The 13,062-nt window shown below is 35.5% G+C and overlaps 1 non-coding gene across 1 annotated transcript; it reads left to right on the top strand.

Annotated features, from left to right (window-relative positions):
- The first annotated feature begins 7,020 nt into the window (after positions 1 to 7,020).
- On the top strand, positions 7,021 to 7,127 carry LOC141503724 (U6 spliceosomal RNA). The gene has a single exon (XR_012473050.1). It is a non-coding gene; the product is annotated as a U6 spliceosomal RNA (small nuclear RNA).
- Positions 7,128 to 13,062: the final 5,935 nt, after the last annotated feature.

Here is a 13,062-nt window from a genome sequence, read left to right as displayed (position 1 = left end):
AACGTATTTCATAAATAGGTACATTTGAGGTATACAACAGCACTTGGAACATAGAACCAGGGAACTTGATATCAAAAAAAAAAAGTCTTTATCAATCAGTTTGTCAGATTCCCTTGTTTTATAGTTGAGGAAACTGAAGCTGAGAATGGTTAAATGAATGAGGGGGTGAATTAATTGATGAAAAAACTTTTTTTAGTACTTGCTATATGCCAGGTACCATGAAAATAAATACAAGTAGGCAAGTCTGCCTCTGTCTTCAAGAGGCTTACATTCTAATGGGAGAAGGCATAAGGGGAAAATGGGAAGCATAGGAGAGATAGGAGATAGGTGGGCAGCTACATGGTTCAGGAATTGGTTTGTTTCCCTATTGCTCCTTTTCCTCCAAGAGATCCAAAGAGCAAAAGCTTTGTTAGGATTATGATTTCAAATTAACTCCTATTCCACCTAGATATTGTTAAAAAATAGAAAAAGGAGTTTTGCCAAATTCCTTTTCTGACACCAGTTTCGTGCAGATACCTAAACCAGGAAGAACCAAAACAGACAAAGAAAATTATAGATCAAGCTTCCTGATGAACATAGATGCAAAAATATGAAATAAAATTTTAACAAAGAGATTACATGTTCAGGTAGGATTTATTCCAGGAAAGCAGGGATGGTTCAATATTAGGGAAACAACATAATTAAACATTTCAATAACAAAACCAACAGAATTTGAATGATTATCTCAATAGATGCTGAAAAAACTTTTGACAAAAATACACTATGAATTTCTATTAAAAATTCTAGAAAGGAAGCAGTTAAGTGGCACAGTGGATAGAGTACCAGTCCTGGAGTCAGGAGGACCTGAGTTCAAATGTGACCTCAGACACTTAAGAATTACCTAAAAAAAACTGTAGAAAGTATAGGAATAAATGGAGATTTCCTTAAAATAATAATCAGTATCTATCTAAAAACCATGTAATGGGGATAAACTAGGAGCATTTCCAAAAAGATCAGAGGTGAAACTAGGATGCCTATTATCACCATTACTATTCAATATAATATAGGAAATGTTAGCTTTAGCAATGAGAAGAAAAAGAAATTGAAAGAATCAGAATTGGCAATGAGGAGGCAAAGCTTTCACTCTTTGCAGATGGCATGATGATATACTTAGAGAACCCAAGAAAATCTAAAAAACTACTTTAAACAATTAACAAATTCAGCAAAGTAGCAGGATACAAACCCACACTAATCATCATCATTTCTATATATGAACAACAAAGCCCAAGAACAAGAGATAGAAAGAAAAATTTCATAATATAACATAAAGATGGAGTCAGTGGTGATAAAGGAAAGTACTGGGAGAAAGAGAAAGGAGAGTTAGAATGGACTAAGATTATTTTACATAAAAGAGTCAAGAAAAAGCTTTTGCAATGGGGTGGAAGGGGAAAAAGTAAGAAATGAGTAAGCCTTCATTCTCATCAGAAATGACTCAGGGAGGAAATAACATACACAATCCGTAGGAAATAGAGATCTATCTTATCCAAGAGGACAAAGGAGAGGAAAGGGATGGGAGAAAGTGGTGGGGGGGAGTGAGCAGAGTAGGTAATAGAAGAGAGGGAAAATTGTGGGAAAATGTAGTCAGATACAACATACTTCAGAGGAGGGACACAGTAAAAGGAGAGAGAGAGAGAGAACATAATAAATGGGGAAAAAACAATAATAAGAAAAAAATTTTAGGAAAAAGAAAGAGAAATTCCACTTAAAGTAACTGCAGATACCATTAAAAAATTGAGAATCTACCTTCCAAGGCAAACTCAGAAATTATATAAACACAAATACAAAACACTTCTCACAATATAAAGTCAGATCTAAACAATTGGAAAAATATCAATTGCTCATGGTGAGGTCAATCTAAAATGATAAAAATGGCAATTCTACCTAAATTAAATACCATATTCAGTGTCATGCCTATCAAACTACTAAATGACTATTTTCCCGAGCTAGAATAAATAGTAACAAAATTTATTTGAAGTAACAATAAAGAATATCAAGGGAACTGATGATAAAAAATATATAAAGAAATGTGGCAGACTTAAAACTATACTATAAAGTGGAAATCATCAAAACTTCTTGGTACTGATTAAGAAATAGAGTAATGGATCAGTGGATTTGGATAGATTTGAAAGAAACAGTTAATGACTACAATAATCTGTTTGACAAACCCAAAGACATTAGTTTCTGGGATAAGAACTCACTATTTGACAAAAATTGTAGGGAAAACTGGAATATCATTTGGCAAAAACTAGGTATAGCACCACATCTTACACCCTATACCAAAATAAAATCAAAATGGGTAAAGGATTTAGACATATTAATAGACTAAGAAATACTACATCTGTCAGATCTATGGAAAGGGGAGAAATTTATGACCAAACAATAGAGTACATTATAAATTGCAAATGGATGGTTTTGACTATATTAAATTTAAAAAGTTTTGCACTAATAAAACCAATGCTGCCAAAATTAGAAGGAAAGGAGAAAGCTGGAAAGCAATTTTCACAGCTAGTGGTTCTGATAAAGGTCTTATTTTTAAAATATATAAAGAATTGCATAAAATTTATAAGATTACGAGTCATCCCCAATTAATAAATGCTCAAAGGATATGAACAGCTTTCAAATGAAAAATTAAAGTTATATATAATTCATATGAAAAATGCTCCAAATCATTATTGATTAGAGAAATGCAAATTAAAACGACGAATTATCACTTCACACCTATTAGATTAGCCCAGATGAGAAAAAGTGAAAATGATCAAAGTTGGACAGATTGTGGAAGTACTGGAACATTGATGTATTGCTGGTGGAGTTGTGAAACAAACATTCCAGAAAGAAATATGGAACTGTGCCCAAAGAGCAATAAAATTGATCATACCCTTTGACCCAGTTATAACAATATTAGGCCTATATCTAAAAGAAATCATAAAAAATTGGGAAAAGTCCCACAGTTCCAAAATATTCCTAGTAATTCTTTTTGTAGTGGCAAAGAATTGAACATTGAGAGGGTTCCCATTTATTAGGGAATGACTAAACAAGTTACGGTATATGAATATTATGAAATATTATTGTTCTGTAACAAACCATAAATGGTCTGACTCTAGAGAAGCATGGAATGACTTACAGGAACTTTGGCTAAGTGAAGGGAGTAGAACCAAGAGAACAATGTACACGTTAACAACAACATTGTGAGTTGATCAACCTTGATGGAATCAGCTCCTCTCAGCAGTTTAGAGAGCTAGGATAACCCAGGAGACCTGCTATACACAATGGAAAGGAAGAAAAATAAAACAAAGCCAAGAAACCCCTTCAACATCTGATAAATACCATATTCACTTTTTTAAAATTTCACTTATGCATTTCCTTCCTATCTCATACTTTTCTTTCTTTTCCCTTAATCCTTATTCCTCATACTGAAAATGACAAATCTGTAAACATGTTAAACACAGATGTGTAATTATAATATTCACCAAACTGTTTGTTGCCAAGGGGAAGGGGCTGGGAAGGGAAGATGGAAGGAAATTATATAACTTAAAAATATGCATATGCATGTGGATGAATGTTGAAAAACAAACATAGTATGTAATTGGAAAAATAAAATATCAATTAAAAATTATAAGTTCAAGCAGATAGCTTAAATGTTTCTGTATTAGAGAGTTGTAGGAATTTTTCTTATCCATCCAAATGGGAGGGAGGGAGGGAGGGAGAGAGAGAGAAATATTATTGGGGGAAAAAATTAAGTTTTTGCTTTTATTTTTTAATACAGAAAGTTGTAGCTCTAGTCAGAGGCCTATGTTCAAATCTTAACACTGGTGAACCTTATTTTTTGACCTTAGGAGAGTCCCTTCTATATCCTTAGACCTCAGTTTCCTTATCTATTAAACTGAAGAGGCTGGAATATAGGACCTCTGACATCATTTCTAGTTCTAAATCTAGGATGCCATGAAATTCTCTTTGCATTGCTAACTTTCCAGAATGTGATAGGATCATGGATTCAGAACATATAAAATTTATATTGATTATATCAGGCTACAAATGATCTGAAGGAGCTTTCTCATGGATTCTGGTAATAATGCTGATTTATTATGATATGCATTTCAATGCAAGTTTACATCCGATCTGTAGCAAGCAGATGCTGCCACCCTGCTTAGAAATGATAAAAGTCAATTAAAAATATAGACTGAATCACTGAATCAAAAATGAGAGTGCATAAGGAAGAACCATTTACCTTAGCTTAATCAGGGCCTTTATTAGGTCTTTCAGGGCTTAAAAATCAACAAAATCAAGTATATGAATCCATAGGAGTTCCTCCCCATTCTCAAAAAGCTAGAAGTGATAGCTCCTTTTTATCCATTAAAACATAAACTATCTGGGCAGCTAGGTGGCACAGTGGATAGAGCACCAGCCCTAGAATCAGGAGGACCTGGGTTCAAATCCAGCCTCAGACACTTAATAATTACTTAGCTGTGTAACCTTGGGCAAGTCACTTGACCCCATTGCATTGCAAAAAACCAAAACATTTAAAGCTTCTCTTCGGGGGAAATCTTTTTTTTTTCTGTTTTTAGCATCATTCAATAACATGCCCAAACCCCTCTCAACTCAGTTATTTCTGCTGCTTCCCAATTGATGCTGACAATAATACTGTAGTTATTGACCAAATGCCTTCATTATGATCCACTGTCTCTCTTGGTCTTTTTTTACAATGTTCCAGAAACCTCTTTACCATGGAAGCTCATTCTACCCCTGGTCTTCAAACACTGGGAGTTACCTTCTTCCCTCTGATTAGTTGGTTTCTCCCAGGACCTTCATTTTTATTAGAAAACTCTGGTCATCTCTGTCTCCATTAGTCTCCCAATTGTATTCTCAACTCTTAGACTTTCTCTACAATGCTCTTGTGCCAGGTATCTTTATCTCTTTACCACCAACAACCTTTTTCAGTTTTTTTGTTGTCTCCCCTCATTAGAATGCAAGTTCCTTATGGGCAGAGACTATCTTTTCTTTTATGTGTATTTGTATTCTCAGTATTTAACACAGAACCTGTAAAATAAATGCAATAAAATGAAATATTTGGGACAGTGCCTGGATCATAGCAAACAGTTAATAAATGCCTATTTTCTTCTCTTAATAAATATTTATTAAAGTGACTTGATTAGAATCTCTTCAACTATCCTCTTTACCACCAGCAATCTTTTTTCATTTTTTTTGTTGTTGTTGTCTTCCCTCATTAGAATGCAAGTTCCTTATGGGCAGAAACTATCTTTCCTTCTACTTGCATTTTTATTCTCAGTATTTAACACAGAACTTGTAAAATATTTACAATAAAATGAGATATTTAGGACAGTGCCTGGTTCATAGCAAGCATTTAATAAATGCCTATTCTCTTCTCTTAATAAATATTTATTAAAGTAACTTGACTGGAATCCTCTTCAACTTATCTTTATTTAAGCCCTGAATCTAGGGCAGCAATTTCTCCTTCTCTAGCTTACTCTCCAATTTAAGATCCTGGATTTTTCAAGTTACCAAAATACCTTCCCTACTTCTGCTGGGGAATCTTGCTCTAAGATAGTCACATTGAATCCATTAACATAAGAAAAACTTTTCTTAGGGAAGTTAGGTGGCACAATGGATAGAGTACCAGCCCTAGAGACAGGAGGACCTGGGTTCAAATCTAACCTCAGACACTAATTTTTCTAGCTGTGTGACCTTGGGCAAGTCACTTAACCCCACTGCCTTGCAAAAAAAAAAAGACAAACTTTTCTTCCTCCCTGTTCATACTTAATTGACCCAGTCTCTGGGGGACATACCAAAATTCCATCTCCTTAGAGTTCTATGTCAGTTTGAATTCAAGTTTGCCAGTATCAGTCTTGAGATTCTAGATTCTGATCAAGTTAATCTGGCTCATGGGCTTGCTTAAGTAATTTTGGGATATGTGATTTCTTTACTGTGAGACCTCTCCCCACTGACACTAGTGGCAACCCTTACTTAAGAGTGGCTGTCAGTTCAAGAATTCATCGAACTGCAGTATGAAGCTGACCTGGCAATGAGCCTTTGGGGACCTAGCCAACCTAACTGAAGAGCATACAGTCTATTAAATGCTAAATATTCAGAGTTTTTCCCTGTCTCAAAAGACCTGCCAGGAGTTGTGTTCCATAGGCTTTAGATCATGAGATGCCACATCACCTTCATGCCATTAAGAATCACTGGAAGGGATGGCTAGGTGGCGCAGTGGACAAAGCACCAGCCCTGGTTTCAGGAGTACCTGGGTTCAAATCTGGTCTCAGACACTTAATAATTACCTAGCTGTGTGGCCTTGGACAAGCCACTTAACCCCGTTTACCTTGCAAAAACCTAAAAAAAAAAAAAAGCACTGGAAAAGGAATGTGAGGGTGGAGGGTTAATAGAATAAATCCTTTTCAACTTTACACATTCCTAGTTTGGGACCCTCTTAAGACCCCCAGGAGAAAGCATAGCTATCTGCCAGCCTCCTGGGCTTACTTTTAAGTCCATTGACTAAATATGTGAACTAAAGAACTCTGCTAACAAAAGCATTACCTTACTTTGAAAACTGAGTCTTCACTGAAGGGAGCAGAAGGAAGTTCAGAATGGAACACAAACAGGACAGTTTTGTTAATACTGTGTGAAATTTTATATGTACTTTTAAAAATATACATAAAAAAGTAGTTCATAATTTCCTCCATAATTCTCTTTTCTGCTTTTATATATTAAAATATATATCTAAAATTATAGAATAGTTTTTAAATTTTATATATCAAAATCATATAAAATAGACCTTATATATAAAATAAATATACAATATATTTTAAAAATAAAATTCTATTTTACATATATTCAAATATTAGAATCACTTTTATTCACAGTTTAACTTCAAAATAAAAAGGATTTTTGAAAAAATGAACCCCGATTTTTGTGTTCAGGGAATGTGATGGGACTGGGCCTATGACTGGTAGAGGAAATATCAGATGAGTGCTGGCTTCAGCAACACATACACTAAAATTGGAAAGATACAGAGAAGATTAGGGTGGTCCCTGAGCCAGGATGATACACAAATTCATGAAGGAAACTTCAGATGAAAAAAATTCCTTATATCAATGTAGTTTCAGAGAGGTCTGAGGGAAAGGAGAGTGAAATAAGGTATAGTGGGATTTACCCAATCCTAACTCAGGAGACCTGAGCCTATTTCTCAAAAATATACAGGTTAATATACAAAGTCCCCAAATTTTTAGTAGCTTCCAGCTACTAAAGTAAACTGAAAACTGTACTAAGATTTTAGGGACCCCCTGTATTTAAGCGTCAGAGTTTGAACCTAGGTCTTCCTTACTCTAAGGCAATATCTCTATCATCTAGGATAGTTTTCATATTGTACTTAATTAGAAAAGGCTGAGAGACAACTGGAGGCAATCTTTTCAGCATTCACACAACACCAAATGTGTGCTTTTTTACAGCAAAAATTGTTACTTTTAATTAAAATAAAGGAAGTTTCCTTCTTGCAGTGAGGAAAATGATGTGGTTTGGGGTTAGTTTTTACCCTTTGCTACTTTCTCATGAACTTGTACTTATTTGGTGGACAATGCTGCTGAGAGTCAGCAGCTCAGATTTCTTCTCAGATGAAGTGAGCAGAGTATAATTCAACCATTGAAAGATTGCTTTGGGGGAAATGAATGGTCAGGATTTAGAGGGGCACTTTAACCCTGACAAGTTGTTTCTCTCCTGTCTGAAACCTAAAGACAACTGGGAAAGTGTCTAAAATAGGCTTAACTTTGCACCAATAGTACCTTTTTGATGGAGAGAAGGAGCAAATGTATGCGGAATGTCCTTCACTGACTCAAAATGTCAGTGGACTCTGAAGTTAACCCCCTTCCCTGGATGATGGCTTTACTATAAGGCACATGGGAAAGGAACCAGAGAAAGGCTTATCAGAAGCTATAAATTGTGTCAAGATAAATCTCTGAATGCGCTTGGCACCTTTACCCATCTGTTTAAATTAATTGAAAATGCTTTGGTGGGTGAGAGTGACCTTGATCCATTAGAGCTTTAAAAAAAATAAATTCTGCAGTCTATCTTTTTCACCCCTTCTGAAACAGCACTGTTTGATTTTAACACAGGTCTGCCCTATTAAAATTTAAAACACTGAAGGAGAGCTAGTGGCTAAGTAAAGGAAGGCTTTATGGACTTCACCTAAAAAATCTTTTGTCAAAAACCAAACCCAGCTTCCCAACTATTATGATTAACTGTGAGGACCTTGCCTTGCTAGTTTCTTTTGAAATGAAAATATTCTCTCATTTCTTTGTATGGTGTGTTGGATGGCCCCCAAAATAGCCATCAAAATGCACTGCCTTCATTTTGAATACTTTTTTTCCATCAAATTTTTATTGGAGGGCATAATTATATTTAGCAGAGTTATTGGTGTAACTATGGAGTAAAGGAGATGAAATGCTGAAAAATTCTTTTATAACACAGCAGTCCTGTTGTATTCTGCAGTGTGTTTTTTTTATTTTAATACATATTATAAAGGCAGAAAAAGTGTCATTAGATATAGTGCTTATTTATTTACCTTTCACAAACAATTATCTTATTTACTTGATAATTTAGGTTATTACCAAGGCATTAAAGTCTTTGGTCAATAATAGTCCTCAAAAGCTTTGCAGAATTAGTACTGCTAGATTAAAAGACAACCCCAAATCCAAAGGTTTGGGTTTAGATTGAGGCCAGATTCAGAGTACTGATTCCACTTAGCATGACATAGGATATAGTTTTCAATTCCAAGTAGGTCCCAATATGGAAGATTTTGAAGAGGCAAAATCCTTTTGCCAGTCATCCTAGGATTTTTTCCTTTCTTTCTGGTCAACTCTAAGACAGGTTTGAGTTACTGATTTTGATTAGGTTTTGGGGTTTTTTTTTTCTGTTTCTAGTAATTTTAATTGAAAAAAAGCCTCATGTAAACAAACTACTATATAAAATACTAGGTTAGGTTTCTCTTTCTACTAAATTCCTTCTTCAAATCACTTACACAGAAAAATCACATAGAAAACCCAAGATATACATAGAAATAAGTAGTATAACTATACAAGGTCTCTAATCACCAAGTAATTAGCATGGGGTGGGGGGGTAGGGGATGGAGGGTAGGGGTGGGGGCTGAAAGAGTTGGTGTCACTGCTGAAGCAAGTCTTTTGGAGGAGAGCACTGACACTGCCAGAACTTGAAAACCCTAAGACATGCATATTGTGTAATGATGGGAGCATTTCCAACACCATCCCCATTAGCTTCAGAAGTGCAAAAAGGGTGAGTGGCCTTGGGTTGAGGGAGGAAAAGAGGAGGAAAAACTGTCTGGACTAGACCTCAGAGTGGGAATTGCTATTTAAGTTGTTAAACTACATAAAATGCAGTGGGTAATTAAATTGTTGGCTCAAGTAGAGAGGCAGTGGTCCTGTTATTTCCTCACTTTACCAGAAGACAAGAAAGGGAAATAATCAGTTGTTCCACCAGAGGAAAAGTTCTTTTAGGCAATTTAATATATCTGTCTTCTGAAGAAAAGGAAAGCAGATTATATTCCCACTCTGCCTGGCAGGAAGGGGTGGTAAAGAAGACCACCATTTTGGAGAGACTATTTTTGGGAAAATGAGATAAAAGGCCTCTTGAAAGGATATGGAATAATAAACTGAGAAGTCAGTGGCAGTGGCATCATTTGTACCTCTTGACCCTCTTTCCCTTTCAAACCTGCCCTGTGGTCCAATCTGGTGGGTCTTCTTAGTATTAAAATCCCACCTTCCATCCAGAGTACAGCACTGGTAACCTTGTTGATGTGTGATATGATGAGCACCAAAATCAAAAGTTCAGAGCCTGAGTCAAAAAAGGGTTTTATTCTTATTCATGAGAAAGGACACAGCAGCTGCAAGGGGAATGAGGAGGGTAGAACTCACAGGCTGTCCTACCTCCTCATTGGCTGGTGAGGCAAACTCACAGTCTTCTATTACTCTTAACTAATTGGTGCAAAGCAGTTTTAATCCTTCGTTACCGTAATTATTCATAACTAATCTATGTCCTATCAAAGCAAAGCAGTTTACAAAACCTCATTAGGCATTTCCTTTTTACCAAATTTAGAGGCAACCAATCAGAAGAGGGCTAGTCTTGTTCCCCTTTAAAAAGTACCTCATTCCTGGGAAATCATGGGTTACTTGGGAAACGAAACTGAGCCCATCTGCAAAATGTGGAAAAGAGATGAATGTATACATGAAGAAACTTCACTGAAGGTTATCTCTCACATTGATATCTCACATTGATATACATATATATGTATATATTATATATATATATATATATATATATATATATATATATGAGGATACACACAGGATATTCAGAAAATTGGTACATGTGCTAAAAAGTTTTTTAAAAAAACATATTTCCAAAGCCAGGATCAACCTATGGCCATCTCTCCTCCCTGACAAAAGTCAGGAAAAGATAGTATGATGGGAAGAGAGAGGATGGGGTCTAGAGCACTTCCAGATATGACTAAGGAACCTCTGAAGTATAAATACTGGAATTTCTTTACATGATGCAAAGTCAAAGCCTTCATCCATCAACATATTTCATGAGTCTCTTTGATCATCTTGGCAGCAATCACCTTATTGATGTGGGATTTCTCACAGGTTTGATGTCCATCCTTTCTGATATATGGTATGAGAAAAAAGATTTGTAGAAACCTGTAATCTACTTCATCCATTTCCCTTCTTTTCCCATAATCCTTCCACTGTGATCTCTTGAGGAAAAAGGACTCCTCTCAGGGAGGTGGTAATGATAACAACTAGATCAAGCCAGGATGGTTAAAGAGGTAGGCCCACTTGTTTCAGTGGCAAAAGAAAATGTCCCGCTATACCCCCCACCAAGTAATGCTGCTCTGGAGTTCCAACGCCCCAGCACGGCTGCCACAGCCTCATTAAATTGTCAAAGAGGGAAACAAAATACTAAGTAGTTTACAGGTACTTCATAAAGAAGACAAAATTGTCCAGACCAGCCTGGGAACAAATTCATAAATGTTCAAAATTAGTATCAGTCATTATTCTATGCCAGTAGAGACCTCTGGGTGTACCTGGCTTCAAACTCTTAATTTCCTGGACTAGCACAATACTAAAGTGGAAAGTGGAAAAGTCATTTCAGGAATCTCTACCTAGTTATTATTTCACATAACCCTACTCATGGCATAGTGACATCCTTGATAAGTAGCTTATGAGTTATATTTAGTTACCTTTTTAATTTTATCTTTGTATATAATTGTACCTTGTATAATTATATAAAAGTCTATCTGTTCCCAGATCCATATTTGTGAGAAGAAGAAGTAATTGAAAAGAAGTAGAAGATAAGAAAAGGGAGAGAGAAGTGAAGACAATTAAAAAAAATAAACATTGGGTAAAGGAAACCAAAAGATTGTATATAACCAAGAGTTTACAGAAAAAAGGAAGAGCTCAGAGTTGGTGGATGTACCAAGGAATAAGGTTGGATGGTGACAAAAGATTGAGTTGAAGAGTAAAACCTAAAATGTCAGGACTGATGAATAGGTACAGGAAGATAGAGGTAATGGGAAAAGATATTTACTTCCATAATTTTGAGGGATTTTTTTCTTTCTCTAATTTTTTTAGTTTCATATTTAGTTCATTGATTTTCTCTTTCTCTAATTTATTCATGTAAGCATTTAAAGATATATTATATCCCCTGACAGCTGCTTTGAGTGGATCCCATAGGTTTTGGTATGTTGTTTCATTATTGTCATTATCTAGGATAAAATAATTAATTATTTCTATTATTTGTTATTTGATCGACTCATTCTTTAAAATGAGGTTATTCAGTTTCCAATTAGTTCTGAGTCTATATCTCCCTGGCACAATATTGCATATGATTTTTATTGCATTGTGAGCTGAGAAAGATGTATTCACTATTTCTGCCTTTCTGCAGTTGATCATTAGGTTTTTATGTCCTAGTACATGATCAATTTTTGTATAAATGCCATGTACTGCAGAGAAAAAGGTATATTCCTTTCTATCCACATTCAATTTCCTCCATAAGCCTATCATATCTAGGTTTTCTAACAATCTATTTACCTCCTTAACTTCTTTCTTGTTTATTTGATGAGTCGATTTATCTAGATCTGAGAGCCGGAGGTTGAGGTCTCACACTAATAGAGTTTTGTTAAGTCTATGTCTTCTTGTAGCTCTTTTAGCTTCTCCTCTAAGAATCTGGATGCTATCCCATTGGGTGTGTGTGTTTTTGTGTGTGTGTGTGTGTGTGTGTGTTTGTGTGTGTGTGTGTGTAGATAGATAGATATAGATATAGATATATAGCTAGATAGCTAGATATAGATATATAGATATAGATACAGATATTCAGTATTGAAATCACTTTATTGTCTATGGTACCTTTTAGGAGGATATAGTTTCCTTCCTTATCTCTTTTAACACTATCTATTTTTGCAGCTGCTTTGTCTGAAATAAGGATTGCTACCCCTGCTTTTTTCACTTCAGTTGAAGCAAAATATATTTTGCTCCAACCTTTTACCTTTACTCTATATGTATCTCTCTATTTCAAATGAGTTTCTTGTAAGCAGCATATTGTAGGATTCTGGTTTTTAATCCACTCTGCTATTCACTTACATTTTAAGAGAGAGTTCAACCCATTCACATTCAAAGTTATAATTACTAAATCTTTATTGCCTTCCATGCTATCTTCCCTCTGTTTGTATTTTTCCCCTTTTGCCTCCCTTATCCATATTCCCCAGTATTTTGTTTCTGAATACCACCCCTTCAGTGTGTTTGCCCTCCTATAGCCACCCCCTACCCTTTCTTTCCCCTTTTCCCTTTTTCCCTTTTCCCTTCCCTTCTGTTAGCTCCCCATTTTCTCCCCCTCCCTTTCTCTGCCCCCATCTCCTTTCCCCCTTTTAATACTTGAAAGGTTAGATGTTTTTTAAGTTAACTTTAAGCCAAGTCTGATGAGAAGATTCAGGTGTTTCTCATATCC

This window comes from Macrotis lagotis, chromosome X (genome assembly GCF_037893015.1).
Source record: "Macrotis lagotis isolate mMagLag1 chromosome X, bilby.v1.9.chrom.fasta, whole genome shotgun sequence".
Classification (NCBI taxonomy): Eukaryota; Metazoa; Chordata; class Mammalia; order Peramelemorphia; family Peramelidae; genus Macrotis; species Macrotis lagotis.
The sequence above is the reverse complement of the archived record's forward strand: the minus strand, read 5'-3'. Positions and strand labels throughout refer to the sequence as shown.